The 18,912-nt window shown below is 43.4% G+C and overlaps 1 protein-coding gene across 6 annotated transcripts in view; it reads right to left on the bottom strand.

The window, feature by feature from the left end:
* KLHL29 (kelch like family member 29) overlaps nt 1-18,912 on the bottom strand; it is a 1,379,660-nt gene that overhangs the window by 1,010,015 nt on the left and 350,733 nt on the right. The gene's annotated exons all lie outside the window — the stretch shown is intronic.

The following is an 18,912-nucleotide window of genomic DNA, read 5'->3' as shown; positions in this document are numbered from 1 at the left end:
GAGGACAAAGGGGGCAGGCCTGAGGGATGCTGTTAATTGTTGTAAGTCATTTCAGGTATGGCAACCAGCACAGAATCAAGCTGAGCTTAAAGAGGCACGGTAGTGACATACAGAAGAACGCAGTTAATTTTTCAGGCTATCCACTGTTACGTTAAATATCTTGGTTTCATCATCAGAACCACTTTCTAAATCTATATATTGCCACTCCCAGTGGCTGGAAAGTGTACTGTTTATAGTGAACTTCCAGACTACTCAGCAGCACTGAAAAGGCTTAGTGTTTCTTTAACAGTTTCACAGCATCAGAACCTTGTTATTTCTTATCCAAACCTCATGTTTAGCTGCATAGAAGCTAAGCTCAGCCCCATCAAAGAAATCTGCCTGGGCATTTTTCCCCTGATGCTGTGCAAAGCATGATGGCATTTCTGAAGTTGTTGTTCTCGTTGCCTAGCGCGTGTACCTGGGAGGGGTGATCAGGACACAGGACAGTTGGAACTGTGTCTTATGCTCCCTGTCACCTCCTTTCAACCAAAAAGATGGCTGCCCCTATGAAATCACAAACATTTGCCTGTTCTTTTAAAACAAACATATTTTAACCCAGACATTGTTTAATACCACCGTTTCATGTATAATCAATTTTGAGTGCATGGGTGACTCATTTTCTACAGGATCTATTTGAAGAGAACTGAGCTAATAAAGACTACACTGAACAAAAGTTACAGGTACAAAATATTGTAAAGGTGAGAGCTTGCTGCTTTTCGGTAATTAGAATTTCAATTTCTGTATAGAATTTTCTCTGGTAAGATTGTGACATTTAGAAGGTAAATAAAGCGATACATTATTTAGGCATTGCACGCATATTCTAGTAGAGGGAGCGCGTTGCTCAGGTGTTGGGGATACTGGCATGGGGCATGGCACTGAGAGAGCCGGTGGCATAATAAGCAACACTTTGATGTACGGACGCCTTGTCATGTCCATGGGGACAATGTGACGGCCAATAAAGGCCACGGAAAGATGGAAGCCCGCTTGCCAGGTAATTGATGTGTAACCTTTATTTACCGCAAGGCCAGGATAACGTTGGCCAACAAAAAAAAAAAATTATAGATTATGTATGAAAAAATAAATAAATGGCATCTGAAGACAATGTAGGTAGCTTGAATTTCAATTACAGAGAGCTGGCTAAGGAGCGAATAATCCATCAGAACGATGGGGATGTGGGTCATCTGAGCCGTGGATTTGTCACAGTGAATATACTTTAATTATTTTAAGTCCAATGTATCTTCTGGACTTCCTAAAGGAGAAATACCAGAAGCATAAACTTTTCAGAGAGTTATGTGAAATGCTGTAAAATTTAGAAGGTATACCATTTAAAGATGTGGACATGCCTCTAAAATCTCTTGCAACAATTGATACGTTTGGAGCGAGATGTTGTTTAGATGTGTTGCTAGCCTCCAGGCTAGCGATGCGCGGGGCCAGGCCGAGGCAGAGGCGAGAGAGGTTATCTAGACAAAGGTCTAAGGTGTACTCTAATGACCAGGGCACAATACTGTCCTTCTTTTATTAATAAAGGCAGTACATCCCAGCTTTCGCAGGGACTCTGTGATGTCTAGCGACCTTCCTTCCAGTGTCGCTTGGATTGCAATACTTAGCTGATGTTACCCTACTTATGCTCTACCCTCCCTCCGTTATGAACTTACATGTGGGGAAGAAAGGCAGGTGTAAAGGTGCTGTTGTGGCTGAGGCACCAAATAGGCCAGAAACAGGAAACAAGTGGTGAACCATCACACACAACTTACTGGCGGCGTACATATTTGTAAGCCCAGAAACAGCCTAGGTCCCCAGCTACAGTTCATTATATACCTATGTGCAAATAGAAACATAGGGGCTCCTTGTTTGCTACAAGACCTGCTATAGTTTTTAAAGCTGGGATCTGGCTACTGGGATCGTGGGTGTATTATCCCATCTAACGACCCAAGACCAGCAAGCTTTACCAATATTTAAACCATTGATGAACCATTAGATTTGTCATCCAAGAAAGGATAGTAAAAGGAAAGAAAAAAAAAGGAGAAGAGTCAAGAAAAACACTATAAGAAACTACTTCGAGTAGAAAAGAAGAGTTGTGTGTTTTGCCTGTCTCAATAGCTACAGAAGCCACAGTTACTCATTATAAAGTTGTACACACTCCGTCTCCCATTTTTCCCAAATGTAGTACTCTCCTATACCTTAACAAAGCAATTCTTAGTGTGCTTTGCCTTCTTAAAACAGAAGGTATTTGCATGGCAGGGATTGATATGGCTCTAAGGGATAGGACTTGGACCAGAACAACAGAATACCCAAGCAGCTCGAAGTGACCTAAAACCACTAGGAAAATATAGGGGACCAAAAGAGACCGAAAAGCCCTCCTACTAAAACAAAACGCAATGCTTAGTGTGGTTTGGCTTTTTAAAACAGAAGGCATTTAAGATAATTCAGATTCAAATGTGTAACTGTGGTTACCCACAATGCACCCCTGCTGAATCGGCAAATGATCTCTTTATGCCCCTGAAGGCAGGCTTACATTCAGAACCACTGGTGTATAGCAAGCCCATTGCTTTTTTAGTAGGAAAGCTTCTTGGTCTCTTTTGGTCCCCTATAATTACCGAGTGGTTTTGGGTCACCCCGAGCTGTCTGGGTATTCTCTTATCAAAGCAAAAGGAGATTCTTGACATTTCAGGTGCAAATTGCCTATAGCAATAGCCTAAACGTATTCCTAATAGGAATACATTTTAATCTATGATCCTAGTGTTGACCTTTAAAACTTTCGGCGGTGATAGGATCACCCACTTTTACTTGGCCCCTGTGCCAGAGGATCATTGGCTTCTATAATTACGACACCGGGGCATCGCTGCTATAGACACTCGTTAACTCCGCAGCTCAGTGCTGGATAATCAGTAATGTCAGATGTATTTCACATTACCCAGCGCAGTCTATAAATTGCAGGAGAGCCATAAAACCTGCGCCGGCTACATGACCGCAATTAATAAGTATCAGATGGAGAAATAAAGGGCTGACCCTAGCCTCCGCATTATCACAGGCCCAGAGGGATTATCATTTCCAATTATACATGCAAACGGGGGAACAAAGAAGCCATCTTGAGCAATGATAAATTGGCCGGTGCTGCTGATTTGGGTAAATGTCCCTGTGAGACTTAAGCCTGACGACCGGATAGATTGATTCTGTGTGGACCCGGGCTAATTTAAATTCGTGTCTCTGGAGAAGTAGGACAAGTGTACAATTTATGTCACTGGGGGCCGAAAGCTCCACCGGTCGTCAGAATATCATTATGTGTGTAATCAATCCCCTCATTCCCTCACATTCCTCCCTTGTCACTTTTTTTTTAAGTTTAAACATTATAGCTGTTGTGGCTGAATGAAAATATGCTAAAAGCAAAGTAGGAGTCAAAGCTCAAAGTGTGGCGGGTGAGGGACTGTAGGCTAAGGATTATGGGAAAAAAAACATGCAGAGATTAAAGGACAACTGAAGCAAGAGGAATATGGAGGTATGCGGGTCACTGATTTGCATTTTGGCCAGTTACCATTACTTGTTAAAAAATTGTAAATCAGACAGAGGGGCAAGTGCTAGGAGTACAGCACTGCTCTGCTTATCTTACTCAAGCCCCTCCCCATTTAGCTCTCATGCTCTTGTGTCTCTATTGCTTAGATCAGGCCCCGGCCGCATTCCTAAAATTTCTCCCTCCTTCCTCCCTGCAGAGTCGCAAGTGGAAGAATTGCGGAGAATTGACTCACCTACTTGCCGCTTCCTGCGTTGGTTCTCTATGGCAACAGGGCGTCACATGACACGGCGTCAGGATGTGCCAGCGTATTACACTCTGCAGAGGGAAGGGGGGGGGGGGGGAGGGAGGAATCCGTCCACCTATCTGCGGCCAGATATGGCCTGCGGACCGTAGTTTGCCCAGCACTGGCCTAGATACAGTAACCCTGTGACAGATTCAGTAACATTGAGGCTCCCTGCACACTGTAAATCCGATTTGCGATTCCGATTTTCCCTAGATGCTATCAAAAGAAAACGCAGAAAAAATGCAGCATGCAGTACCGATTAAAAATCTGAATTGCATGTAAAAATCGATTAAAAATCGCAAATCAGAATCTGAATTGCATGTAGTGTGCAACAGCCCTAAAGAGGAACTCCCGTGAAAATAATGTAATAAAAAAGGTGCTTCATTTTTACAATAATTATGTATAAATGATTTAGTCAGTGTTTGCCCATTGTAAAAGCTTTCATCTCCCTGATTTACATTCTGACATTTATCACATGGTGACATTTTTACTGCCGGCAACTGCCAGGAATGTGGTCCTCACAGTTTCCTGTGGGAGGGGTTTCAGCACAATATCAGCCATACAGACCCCTGAGGATCTGTTTGTGAAAAGGAATAGATTTCTCATGTAAAAGGGGGTATCAGCTACTGATTGGGATGAAGTTAATTCTTGGTCACAATTTCTCTTTAACCTCCTTAGACACTGTGTCGGGCATACCGCACTATGGCCCCAGGAGTCCCCCATAATAAAATTATTGTTCCAAATGAGTGTAAATCCTTTAGCTAGCACTAGGCTAGCTAGCAAAGGTGTCGGGCACTCGCCGCTCCCCTGTGATCCCCCCTTTATACATTACCCCCCTGAATCCAGCGATTGTGCAGCCTCCTCCCCATGGTGAAGACCGTAGCTGTCCGGGGAGGCTGCGCCGATAGCTGGATCCAGGCTGGGTAATGTATAACCGGGGGGTTCGGGGAGAGCCCAACACCTTTACTAGCTAGCGTGGTGCTAGCTAAAGGATTTACACTCATCGCCGGGGACCGGGAAGGAGCTGCGGTGAACGGCTGACGGCAGAGCTGCAGCAAGGGACATGCTGGGAGATTGGGGCTGGAGGAAGCCCCGGGTAAGTAGCACTTATTTTCTGTATATAGCCTGATAACTCCTTTAAGGAGGAATTATGGTGAAAATATCATAATGAATAAAATTGCTTTTTTTTTTCCTTTTTCTTTTACAATATTACTTTACAAATGAGTAAGTCATGTGTCCATTGTTAAATCTTTCCTCTCCCTGATCTCCCAGAATGCTCTGGGGGAGAATTCAGCATATCTAAATGGCCTAGGCTAAACATCACTGGGAGGAAGAGGTCACATACTAATATCATAGCTCCTAACTGTCTCTCTTTTGGAGGGACAGTCCCTCTTTGGGAGCCCTGTCCCTCTGTCCCTCTTTCCTCCTCATTTGTCCCTCTTTCAGGACTTTGTCCCTCTTTCTATGTAAATATATGTTTTTCTCTACTAAAAATGTGTTTGATTGACTCTAAACTTTATTCCCATCATGTATTCATTTTACTCGTTTTAAAATGTTAATATGAAGGAAAATGAACCCGGACAGAAAGGACCAGCGTGGTTTGAATTATAAAACAACATATTTTCTTATGAAATCGTTATGGTATGCGCGACTAGAAATGTGACGGGGGCGTATTCAGGGGTGTGGCAGGGGGGTGGCTTAAGTGTCCCTCTTTCTCATCTCAAAAAGTTGGGAGGCACACTAATATACAGCAATATACAGCTAATATACAGGAAGTGTTTTTGTTGATGAAAACAGGAAAATAACCATAAAAGTGGGTATTGCATTCTACTCTAAGTAATTATGGTGTGTGCACATAGGTGCACCACCTCTGGATAAATCAGTTCATTTGGGTGCGGATCGCAGCTGATAATTTTGGCGCAGCTGTAGAAATTGTGTCACAACCTACGGGGTGTGTAGGTGTACTTTGACATTCACCAACCATCAATTCTCCACAGCGGAAAATCCAAAAAGACTTTGGGTAACGCTACTGTAGTCCTCCCACAACACACAATTGGGACAATTGAGTTCAGACAATTGTCCAACAATCCTGAATAAGCTGTAACCCTGAACATCAGGAACCATGGTTCCCGGCGACAGATATAAATGATGAACTTAGCTTACCGTCTTTATTGAGCCAGATCTGGGCAAATCCCAATTTGGGAAGAATTGAAAACTAATATTAATATTTTACAGACTGATTGGCCTACAGCTGCTTCGTAGAGCGCATTATGGTGCACAATGCAATACGGAATGCTTACTCATCCACAGTGCAATTTGGGCCCAGCTACTGTGTGGAAGATTCTGCTTGTTTATTCCTCTGCCTGAGTGACATCAAATTATATCCTCTGAACACAAGCCGTTCATACTTGTCTCGACTGGCTAATAAGCACAGCTGGAAACAACGCTTGCAAGCTCTACCTCCAACTTGTGATAAATGTGAGCTAAACGGCTTTCTCCATGGTCAATACCAACTAATGGAATTAAAAAGGTCCCCAAAATGATCTGGTAATTGAAATGAGGGAGGCTCTGACTCAAAGGTACCTGTCAGGACAGAAGTGGCAAGTGATGCTTTACATTTAGCAGGATGTACTGCAGGGCATGTGTTATCCTGACTTTACGGACCCTTGTGGCTGTTATTATGCCCTAACAAGCATGCAGCCTAGGAAGTGTCGGGGCACCTAACCAGCATCCTTCTACTTGTTTCATATCGGTGACTTTGCAAGTTAATGATTAACTCAGCAAGACCTGTATTTCTATTCCTTCAATGTATCCTTAAAGGGACACTTAAGCCAGGAAAAAAATGAGTTTTACTCACCTGGGGCTTCTACCAGCCCCCTGCAGCAGTCCTGTGCCCTCGCAGCCACTCACTAATCCTCTGGTCCCCCCAGGTAGTTTCGTTTTTGCCGACAGGCCCGACAGGACTGGCCACGCGTAGCTTTCTCCGCATTTCCAACTGTAATTAGCGCTATTGCGGGCCGCAACGCGTACAAAAATACGAGTTGCCGCATACCTATGCGTAGGTAATGCGGCAACGCGTATCTTTATACGCATTGTGGTCCGCAATAGCGCTAATTACATTCGGGAATGCAGAGAAAGCTACGCGTGGCCAGTCCTGTCGGGCCTGTCGGCAAAAACGAAACTAGCTGGCAGCGGGGGACCAGAGGATTAGTGAGTGGCTGCGAGGGCACAGGACTGCTGCAGGGGGCTGGTAGAAGCCCCAGGTGAGTAAAACTCATTTTTTTCTGGCTTAAGTGTCCCTTTAACCTATTCTCAGCTTCAATAGAGTTATCTTGTTTGAGATGAGTGAACTGCTTTTGACCTCAGTCGGCAGAACTCCTTGTGCTGTAAATTCTTGGAATGCTTTGATCTCTCTCTACTAGCAGAAAATATAGAAACTGAAAGCAAAAGTCTTCTGTTATTGTCTCACACTGCCCCCTAGTGACAAGTGGCCATAAATACACATTACAGCACTACTAATTAGAAGCAAGGAAATGTAACAAAGAAGAAATAAAAAATGTGGTAAAATAAATTGGCCTGCAGCACTTGCAAGTCTCTAAATAAATTGGCTGCTGAAGGGTTAAATCACACTTGAACTAACCAAGACACCCCCCCCCCCCTCCAGATTTAGCTGGGCCTTCTTCCAGCCCTCTATGATATAAGGCCCCTCAATTCATTTGTCCTCTACTTCATTGTGCTGCTGTCACTCCTCTTTAGGAGCTTGGATACATTGGGTCACAGCTACTGTGCATACTTTGTACAGTCCACACATTTTTCAAATGCATGTCTCCAAGTGGCTGTGCAGGGCAGATGTAGCCAAGAGCATTCTGCACATGCGCATCTCAGAAAGGATTGTCACTGCGCATGCATAGAACACTCCCAGCCATGGCTGCTGTGCACAGCCACTTGGGATTGGGGTTGAAGAGGCACGTGGACGGGGCAGAGAATGCCACAGCTGGGTCGAATCTTTCAAAGAGGGGCAAAAGCAGCACAATGGGGCGATGGACAAAGATAGAAACTGAGAGGCTAACTAGATGGAAGAAGCCCCAGGTATGAGTGATCTTGGGAGGTGTTGAGTTCAGGTGTTCTGTACACTATTTCCATTGCGGTGTGCATGTGGCAAAAAGTATTGGATTAGAAAAAACATTGTATCCGGTAACACTCCTGCCGCAATGCACACAAACCCTGCAGGTACATTTGGCCATTTGTATTGCAGGCATCAAAGTGGGCAGTGTCCAGAAACACTCAACTTGGTTTGTGTTCTCCCAATGGAATTCATCCCACTGCAACGTCAACGCAGATATGTGAATCTGCCCATTGTCAGATCATCACTTAGTTATCAGAATATATTGTTTTTAATAACAACGTGTATAGTGTGTTAATGTCTACCACTACACAACACCTATAATGCAGTAGGCATGCACCTATATTGCCCTGTGTTCTGACTGTATGCGCCATCTACTGTGATATCACCTGCACCACTGACATCACATCCTGTTACCTTCACCACTGACATCAATAAATGTGATGTCACTCATATCAATCAATTCTTGAGATGATTTCTGCACAATTGGCATCTGTTCCTGTAATGTCACAATTTACCACTGGAATTAACTTCCCTCTTGCATCAATTCATGTGACGTCATGACACCACTGACACTGCTCCTGTGACGTCACCGGTACCATTGGCATTGATTCCTGTGATGGAATGATGATGATATGTTTGGTATATTGAGCCAGATGGCTTTACACAAAACGTCATGTTCCACCAATTTGCAGGCATGTATAGATGGGCGTCAGAAGCAGAAGAAAAAGATTGGCGGCTTTGTAAATCAACGTTTTGAATAAACAGAATAAATCTGTTGAATGTTTGAATGGTATTTGATTTGCCTTTTAATAGTGCTTTGTCACAATCTCCCATTATGAGAGACCATGCCCCATATAAACAAATAAGCATTTTCACTGAATTCAATACAATCAGCAAAGCACTTCAAAAGCAGGATAATGGGACTTGCACTGTTCAGATAAATGCACCACAGACCAAATACTGTTAGGAAAGATTGCGTTCAAGTGTTCACTCTATAATAAGAGTACACTCCATGTTCAAACACTGCAATCAAAGACTGTTTCAGTTGTTACTATACTGCATGTTAAAAGCAAGAAATACATTTTCATTTACATAGAACCAAGATAGAAAACAACTTTTCCCTCATTTCTAGTAAGCATTCACCATAGTGGAATGCCTCGACGGGTTGATGCAAAACAAACTTGGGTCCTTATTCAATTTACTCGGCGAGCATGATCCCCAGCAAACCACTGCCTCAGGACTATACGCCAATTGGCGTTAGGCGGTCCCGGGGCTGCCGCCGCGTTCACGCCAATTGGCGTTAGGCGGTCTTTAAGTACTTAAAGGACCCCCAAGGCGAAGCAATAAATCTCTCTTTACTTACCTGGGGCATCTTCTCAGGAGTCCTTTAACCCCTTGCATACCAGCAGTCTCTGGCCCCTTACGGACCAGAGAGTGCTGGTACCACAAAACACAGCTTACAGACCGACCGCTCTTATGGCCACGTTTCTCTCCCATTGCCGCAGGCCCCTCCCTCTGCCGTCGCTATGATGACACAGCTCTGTAAGCCGGTCAGGAGCTGCTTTCATTTCCTCCTTACCCTGTCATCAATGTAAGCCAATGGGATTGGCTCACTGTGACTACGTGGCGAGGAGTCAATTAAATCTGCTCCTGACTGGCTCCCAGAGCTTTGCTGTCATATAGACGGCAGGGCCAGTGAACTGTGGCAAGGGCAGAGCCGTGCGCGATGGCGATGTTGAAATCTACGTCCTGTAAGAAATAAGTGGCCACAAACAGGAGGTAGATTTCACCTAGTCCGGTCTGGGAAAGGTTAACATATGCATAGGACTGCCATAGATACCTTTTCATTCCCAGAAATCACATCTCCAGCAATCAAGAGAATTAATTATAAGAATGATTGCTGCAGGGAAATAACCTGATTGCCATTGACGAGGCGGAGAAGGAATTTTTATGTTCCTTGCTGTAAGGGTAAACTAGCCGCTCTCTTAATGCTTTTTTTCTTCTTTTGTTTTCTTTTTTTTCTTTTGGATGTAGAGCATTCATACAGCCTGGAAATGGAAGTAGGTTTTCTTTGATGCTTTAGAATTTTGATGTTGGAGGAAATTATTGAGAAATCCGAAGACGGCGAGAAGATCTAATCAGTCGATGCTCAAATAAATAGGTTCAGATTGCTCACAAGCAGCGCTTACAGCAAGATTAAAACTAAAGAAACCCTTTAGCCACATAGTGCAGATATGGGGAGAAAATGAAGGAAAAAGAGTTTGGCAGACAAAGCATGCGTGGAGCTGGGAATATGCATATGTCAAATGTGAGAGAGGAACTGTAGTGAAAATAACATAATGAATAATAATTCTTAATTTTTACAGTATTATTTTATAGAGTATGTATTCAGTGTTTGCCCATTGTAAAATCTTCCCTCTCTCGAATTGACTTTCTGAACTTTATCACTGGTGGTGACAGCTTTAGTACTGCCAGGTGATCTCTGCTGAATGTTTGTTACTGAGAGTTCTATGCAGTTAGAAACAGCGGTTATTTCCCACAATGCAATGAGGTTCACAGATAGAAAACGGTCAGGGCCATGGCATCACAATATGGGAGTGGTTTAGCACAATGTCAACCATACAGACCCCCCTGATGATCCCTTCAAGAAAAGGTAAAGATTTCTCACGGGAAAGGGGGTATTGCCTACTAAATCCTCTTTAAAGTCACTGACAAAAGAGACGAGGTTTGGTGGGCTAAAATCTAGGAAATCCCAAAGAGCTGATGACTAGCTGCATGGTAGAGAGCTCAGGCTGAGGGAAGCAGGAGAAGGCCTTGCATGGTAGAGAGCTCAGGCTGAGGGAAGCAGGAGAAGGCCTTGCATGGTAGAGAGCTCAGGCTGAGGGAAGCAGGAGAAGGCCTTGCATGGTAGAGAGCTCAGGCTGAGGGAAGCAGGAGAAGGCCTTGCATGGTAGAGAGCTCAGGCTGAGGGAAGCAGGAGAAGGCCTTGCATGGTAGAGAGCTCAGGCTGAGGGAAGCAGGAGAAGGCCTTGCATGGTAGAGAGCTCAGGCTGAGGGAAGCAGGAGAAGGCCTTGCATGGTAGAGAGCTCAGGCTGAGGGAAGCAGGAGAAGGCCTTGCATGGTAGAGAGCTCAGGCTGAGGGAAGCAGGAGAAGGCCTTGCATGGTAGAGAGCTCAGGCTGAGGGAAGCAGGAGAAGGCCTTGCATGGTAGAGAGCTCAGGCTGAGGGAAGCAGGAGAAGGCCTTGCATGGTAGAGAGCTCAGGCTGAGGGAAGCAGGAGAAGGCCTTGCATGGTAGAGAGCTCAGGCTGAGGGAAGCAGGAGAAGGCCTTCTCCTGCTTCCCTCAGCCTGAGCTCTCTACCATGCAGCTAGTCATCCATTGGAGTCCCTGGGCCGGTATAGTATGCCTTACCACTTGGTAGTTATACACCATTTCACTGTTTGCTTGCCCATCATCATTTTGATTACTTTGTAAACCTTGCCCACATCATGTCTATGAGCATATGCCCATTTTCACTTTTTAGATCAATGATTTATATCTTTACACACTAGCACTGGCTCTGCCTGTTCAGTAAGCCAGCACCTATTCAGTAGGAGACCTTTGGCAAGTCTCCCTAACACTGCTACTGCCTATAGAGCGCATCCTAGTGGCTGCAGCTCTGGTGCTTTGAGTCCGCCAGGAGAAAAGCAAGATATAAATGTTATTTGTCTTGTCTTGTCTAGCACTTGCACCTTATTTAGCTTTTGCTCTCAGTGCATGACCCGGGTCTCCATTCTTTGATTGGGGTTCTTATCTTAAACCTCAGTTTAAAGTGTATTGTTTTCCCAGGCAGTTATTGTTATATTGAGGTGTAGCAATGTTTATAATGACATTATCATGTGTCTGTATAATGGGTTTCTTCTAGTGGTCCATTGGACCTCCTTTTAAGTGTTTTTATGATATTCGTTGTTCAATTTGGTGGTGCAGTTTACGTACACTCTGTTCCTCTGTTGTTATAAAGCTCCCACAATGTGATGTCAGAACCATGGTCCTGACATCCCACTGTGGGAGGGGTTTCACCACAATATCAGCGATACAGAGCCCCCTAGTGATCCGTTTGTGAAAAGAAAAAGATTTCTCATGGAAAAGGGGGTATCAGCTACAGATTGGGATGAAGTTCAATCCTTGGTTATAGTTTCTCTTTAAGTTTAAGGTACCAAGACCAGAGCAGGGACAAGGTCCTCCAGCACCCAAGGCTGAGACACTAAAGTGCGCCCCCCTATCCCCCCCCCCCCAGCCGTCACACACTGATTGCTATTAGACTAAGAGGCTCCCCAGGGCCCCCAACACCTTAATCTCTAGTTATCTGGCTTGCAGTCACTGCCATCTATCCCCTTTTCTTGTTTCTCTCTGCTTTAAACACAATAGGGAAATGATAGCTGAGTGAGTTGTGCGCCCCTCTTACAGTGCGCCCTGAGGCTGGAGCCTCTCTCGCCTCTGCCTCGGCCCGGCCCTGACCAAGACCATAACTACCAAAACATTTGTACTACCTATTAGAATGTATTAATCTGGACAGATGCACACAGGTTACCGAATAGGGAAAACCCTCTTAGTACCATTAAAATATAACTTTTATAGAGTATGCATTAAAATAGAACAAATGCCTGAAAATGCTACACACAAGTGAAAATCGCACACTAAGGACCAATAATAAATATGGATGGTGGTGGGGAGGGGCAACAATTCAGTGATTAAAGCTCCAAAATGGACTCACATAAATCAAAGTGGATATAGAAAGTGCTCAACAAACAGCCCTACGTTCTTAACCTGTTTTGCCTATGATGTGCTTCATCCGAGGATCATCAAGTATGTGCAGAGTTCAAACTTATAATAATAGAAAGGCAGAACAACCCTTCACCAAAAAGTGCGACCATCACTACATAACTCTGATGAAGCTCACAATGGGCGAAACATGTTATACATGTTGTGTTGTTTGTTGAGCACTTTCTATATCCACTCTAAAGGGAACCTTCCTGTTCCAACAAGCTCTAGTTGAGACTGGAAGCCTTAAGGTGGCCACACACCATACCATTTTTTAAATATCTTTTTAATTCAAGAATTGCAATCAATTGTTCTGACTGATTGTAAAAAAATCTGACCAATGTACCACACACAAATATTCAATTTTTCCTCAATTATGAAAGTAATGTTTGAAAACTCCGAAAAAAAATTGCTTTGGTCTATATATCAAGTAATTGACAATCTACCACACGCCATACAATTTTCATATAAATTGATCACAACACTCCCGATCTTCTTTTATTGAATAAAAAACAGGAAATTCGATCAAATGAAAAAAAAAAAGCTTTCAATTTTTCAGGACAACCGATCCTTTTTATTCAATATTCATAAAATGTGATTGTTTTATTGTATGGTGTGTGGCTACATTCAGGGCCCTTTTGCACTATATAAGTTGTCAGTTATAACTGACAGGACAACTAATGTGCAAGGTTATGTCCATGTTTTCCTGTGGCTCAAGTGGGAAAAATTATAGGTTAGCGGAGTGCTGACCAGAAGCTGTTCTGGAGTCATCGCCATTTTCAAAATGGAGGACGGAGAATTCCATTGACCACAGTGGACAAACAGGACACGGGAGAGGAGAAAGAGATCGCTGGAATAAGTATGATGTGTGTTTGTTTATTATGACTTTTATTTTTCATTTTTCAGGTGTGCTTTAACCTTTCTTGTAAGCCAGTGGCTGTAATACACATGCACATACTGAGCTTCGCAGCATATGTATATACGCTGTTCTCGTTGCTTCGTCCTTTGAAACTACCAAGCGTTTCGGTGCAACACGGAAGCCTCATCAAAGCAAATGTCAGCTTGGTATATAAGCTTCGCCGATCTGTTATCATTTTTTCCTCCAAATTGGTGCACCCGGCGAGGCCACATCGGGAGGTTAATCCGTTACAGCGGAGCATACAATTCCATATTGCACATTACACGTCTTCCCTCAGCTGCTATTTTTGACTGTTTCATTGCTCCACTTAAAAGGCAAGAGAGGAGGCAAAGAACGAGCGAGGTCTCCAGTCACGTAAGTTTCGCATAATGGGGTGATTTGCTGGGCTTATTTCTGTGCTGTATATGATCAGATCTGGCTTTAAGCGGCACTGGATGACAGCGACAATCCCTTTATGAGCGCGCGGCATCTGTGGTAGGCGCAGAGGGCACACCCGCAAATTGGACAATCTTCCACAAAACTGTCTCTCCTTCGATTTAATCAGATTCTGCCTCTGGAAACAATATACTGTCTCGTTGTTACAAAGAGGGGAGTGTGAAAAGACAAAAACATTCTGCAAGAAACTATCAGGTTTTATCAATAAACGGTGGAAAGCAAAGTTTTCAATCAGCCATATTACTAAAGTTAGGGCAGTAAAAAACTGATTCTGAATGACTGTAATGTACATTCTGCATTGCTATTCCTGCTATGAACTGTTTAACAGGTTACAGGGGAACTTCAGCCTAAACAAACATACTGTCATTAAGTAACATTAGTTATGTTAATTAAAATAGGTAGGTAATATAATCTCTTACCCACCCTGTTTAAAAGAGCAGGCAAATGTGTGTGATTTCATGGGGGCAGCCATCTTTTTGGTTGAAAGGAGGTGACAGAGAGCATGAGACACAGTTCCAACTGTCCTGTGTCCTCATCACCCCTCCCAGCTGCGCGCACTAGCCTTCAAATCTCAAATTCAACATAGAAAAAAAACAAATTTGCGCCAAAACAACTGAAGGAGAACAATAACATCAGAAATCTCATAATGCTTTGCACAGCATCAGGGGAAAAATGCTCGGGCAGTATTCTTCTGTGCGGTTAAAAATGAGGCTTGGGTAAGAAAAACAAAGTACTGATGCTGTGAAACTGTTAAAGAGACATCAAGCCTATTCAGTGCTGCTGAGTAGATTTTTAGTCTGGAGGTTCACTTTAAAGAAAAACTCCAGTAATATTATACTTGTATTATACTTGTCACTGAATCTATCCCCACAAGAGAGATTTGTTCACTTAGTGGCTGTATAGTGTACAGGTTAAGGGCGCTGCCTCTGACACAGGAGACCAGGGTTTGAATCTCTAGGCCTGCACCTATTTCAGTGAGGAGACCTTGGGCAAGACTCCCTAACACTGCTACTGTCTATAGAGTGTGCCCTAGTGGCTGCAGCTCTATCAATTAAAGTCTGCCAAGAGAAAAGCGCGACATAAATGTTCTGTGTCATGTCTTGCCTGTCTTGTCACTTCCTGACAGGAAGCAAGGAAAATATTTTACTTTTTAAAAATATGCACAACCCCATAACCAATTCCTCCCTCCCCTCCATAAAAAAAAAAGCATGAAAAAGCTGGTAAACATCTCTGTTTAGTTAAGTTGAGAATGCGTTAGCTGGAGTGAGCGCTGTGCTCAAAGCAAAGCAGCTGAAGGCCTCATGCAAGGGTCTGGATGTGTAAAAATTAGTGGACGCTACCAAATTCCCATGAGTGGAAGGTGGCCATTGGTCTATGAGGGCCCTAACCCTTATCAATAACACAATCCATTAACGGTCTGCCGAAATCTTCAGCATTCCCACCATACCGCGGTGTAGTAATCACACACCAGCGGGAGGTGACGACGGACCCGTCGTTGCCTCTAGTCCGGCGTGTGTACGGACCTTTAGAATTAAAAGGTCAATGGGGAGAGACTGAAACAGTGAAATTTGGCACTGGTGTGTGATTACTACACCGCGGTATGGTGGGAATGCTGAAGATTTCGGCAGACCATTAATGGATTGTGTTATTGATAAGGGTTAGGACAAACGAGGTGACATGTGACATGATGAGATAGACATGTGTATGTACAGTGCCAAGCACACAAATAACTAGGTTGTGTTCCCTTTTTTCTTTCTCTGCCTGAAAGAGTTAAACATCAGGTACGCAAGTGTCAGATTCTGTCTGGGTCACGACCGGGTCAGACTATAGCAAAACCCTCACTGATAAGTAGTTAAAGCCATAAAACTTTTTCTTGGCAGTAAACTGCTTCTGAGAGCAGGAAAGAGATAGAAAGGGTCAATAATTAATAGATTTGAGCTCTGCCATACTTCAATAAAGGTGTCATTGAGCAGAAACAATAAAAACTTAAACACTAGATTGAATTATAAAATAAAACTGTGGGATAGCTAAAAAAAAATAAATAAAAAAAATAAACATTTTTCGGAAGAGGATAGACACAATTGTTTTCCCTCAGTTTATTTTCACCTCGGATGTCCTTTAAAGCTGGTCAGGATGTGAGGGAGGTCTGGAAGTGTGATTGCTGCTAAAAAACAGGCCTATCATTTACACATTTATCTTATTTACAGTCTAATGCTGGGTGGACTCATTTGGAAACAATTTGATTTGGAAAGTTTAGTTCTACTTTAATAAGAAATAAAACGTCTTTCCGTCTGTTGTTCAATGGAAGTAAGAAGAGAGCGTCATTTATTTATTCCAGAGAAAAATGTGAAGTAATCTCTAATGAAAGAAATGCTTAATACCCGAACTGATTGGTGGATTAGCTGGATTCCACACAAGTAGAAACATGTTTCATGAAATCAGCAGAGTGGGAGGGGTGCTGTCATCTGAAGGCTAGATGAAATTCCTGCAATATTTATTTTAGTTTGTGTTAAAGTACGAAGAAATGTGATATAAAAGCTATTAGTGTCGTACTTAGTGCTGCTTTTCTGTAAATGAACACGGGAGAAGCATGTGATCAGTGTGGACTGTCAATGAGATGCTAATTTTATGCAAATGTATGCAACTTGGATGGATTATAATGTAATGGGGCCCTAGGCAAGGTTGTAGATTTGGGGCCTTCACGTGGTCCTTTTGGTAAGCTGAAGTGGAGAGAGGTCAGAGAAGGTGGCTGGTGGGCCCCTTTATACCCACAAGATCCCAAGCACCTGCCTAGGTTGCCTGGTGGATGATCCTGCTCTGGGATTAGACTAATCAGACAGAGTAGCGGATTATTTCAATAAATTTGGTTAACATTAACATAAAATCAGCCTCAACTTGAAATTATTACCATCTCACGAACAATCAGTGGTGGTCTGTTTGATCAGGTGACCGATTTGTAAAGCTATGGTTTGCTGGTAACGATCATGTGTTGCTTTAGAAAGTTCATCTCAATGTGGGCGTCAGTCGATCCTGGCAGTAAACTACGGCAACAGACACCCGTAGACGCCTGGGTGAACACAGCATTTATGCTGCACAAGGACACCTCTACTCCTTACCAGGTACTTTACATCTGATTTTATTTGGCATAAGCTAAATAACAAACTTATACACAGATGGGAACAACTTGTACCCCGAGAGCGGTTTTAAAAATTTGAGGATGAAAATATCTCAATGTTTCTTTTGTGACATTCCATAGTCAGTCCTCCTACTCCATCTTCAAGAAGGCCCAAAGCCAAAGGCCAGTGAATTCTACAAGTCTCCAGAAACAAAGAGTCTGTAACCTCCACATGATTTTCCCAGTGAGTTTTCCGAAGCCCAGAGATTTTTTGAGTGACAAGCAGTTGTTTCTGTGATCTGGCGACGCGTGTATAGGCGCCATCACGTGAATGACATTTAGCGATGCGCCGATAATGACCGCCATGGTGGATCAGATCTTTAAGATCCCAGACAACTCAAAGTACTGCAATCGCTTGACTTCCTGTTTGTGCCATTGTATGACATCGCAAGCAGGAAGAGGAATCGCTGAACGCTTGCCGTCACGGAGGCGTTGCTGGACCGGTCGTGTGGTGAGTACTATCTGGAGACGGGTAACGTAACTGAGACGGTCTCAGTCTCACACTGAAAAACATCACTGTGCCAATCAGTAGGAACTACAAAGCAGAGGCACAGACCTCTGTGCGGCAACATTTACACCCAGCTTGGTTTAGCCTTCAAATCCAAATGACAGGTGTGATAACTGTGGCAAAGGTCTTGGATGATAACATCTTCTGTATTCCATGAAAATAACAAAGTTTACTTGACTTTTGAGTTTGGAGCACTATGAGACTCTTCCCAAACCAGTGATGATGAAGCCTTCACACAAATAAATACAGAACTCCCCAAGTGCCCTGTTTATACACCCAGCTGCTTGTGTACAGACGAGGCTCCAGGGAGGTATGTATCCATGGGTGCATATTGCTTGTCTTATCAACAGTAGCACTATTGCCGGGCAACCACCAGGCTTGGTGCCATAGTATTGTTGCTTATTACGTGCTCTCTTTCTTTCTCTAGTTGTTTGCTTATTTTGGTGCAACTGTTTGTAAATTCATCAACATTAAAACGCCTAATTTAAATAATGAAATCTTTTCTAAATGCATTGAAATTCTGATTTTTTTTTCTTCTATTCTATTTAAAGACTCCCATTATTCTGCATGTAATAAATCCAGCTCAGTCAAGTAGAGATAGTTATCTGACCATCCTTTTCTGAAGTTTGGCTTCCGATTCTATGACTGTACTTGGTCTTAAAAAAAGACAAACCGAGAGCCCAATATAGTGTAGTAGGTATTAGCCCAAATGAATGGAGATGAAAGGTAAGTATTATACTTACAAACACGGGTTACCGCTAAGGCAACCACTGTATAGGCAGGTGGGGAGTAAAAACCTGTCCCCACTCAGGAATAAAATGTCGCTCTCCGTGATAGAGGAAAAGAGGGTATATCACCCATCCACCAAGGGTGGTTCACTGGATCAATCGATGTACAGTACTTGGTCTTAAAGCAAATGGGAAGTGAGCTAAGAATGTTAGATACTCACCAATGTAGGGGGAAGGCTCTGGATCCCATAGAGTCTTGCCGGTCTTCGTTCTGTGCGCTTGGGCCACTACTGTCCCTGGTTCAAATTTGGTGCCTTCGGGACTAAATTGGAGGGCTTCAGAAGCACTGGGATCTCTGAGTACTTCCAAAGATTAACAGCTCCAAA

The sequence above is a fragment of the Hyperolius riggenbachi genome, chromosome 4 (genome assembly GCF_040937935.1).
Source record: "Hyperolius riggenbachi isolate aHypRig1 chromosome 4, aHypRig1.pri, whole genome shotgun sequence".
NCBI lineage: Eukaryota > Metazoa > Chordata > Amphibia > Anura > Hyperoliidae > Hyperolius > Hyperolius riggenbachi.
Note: the sequence above shows the minus strand (reverse complement) of the source record. Positions and strands in the feature narration are given on the sequence as shown.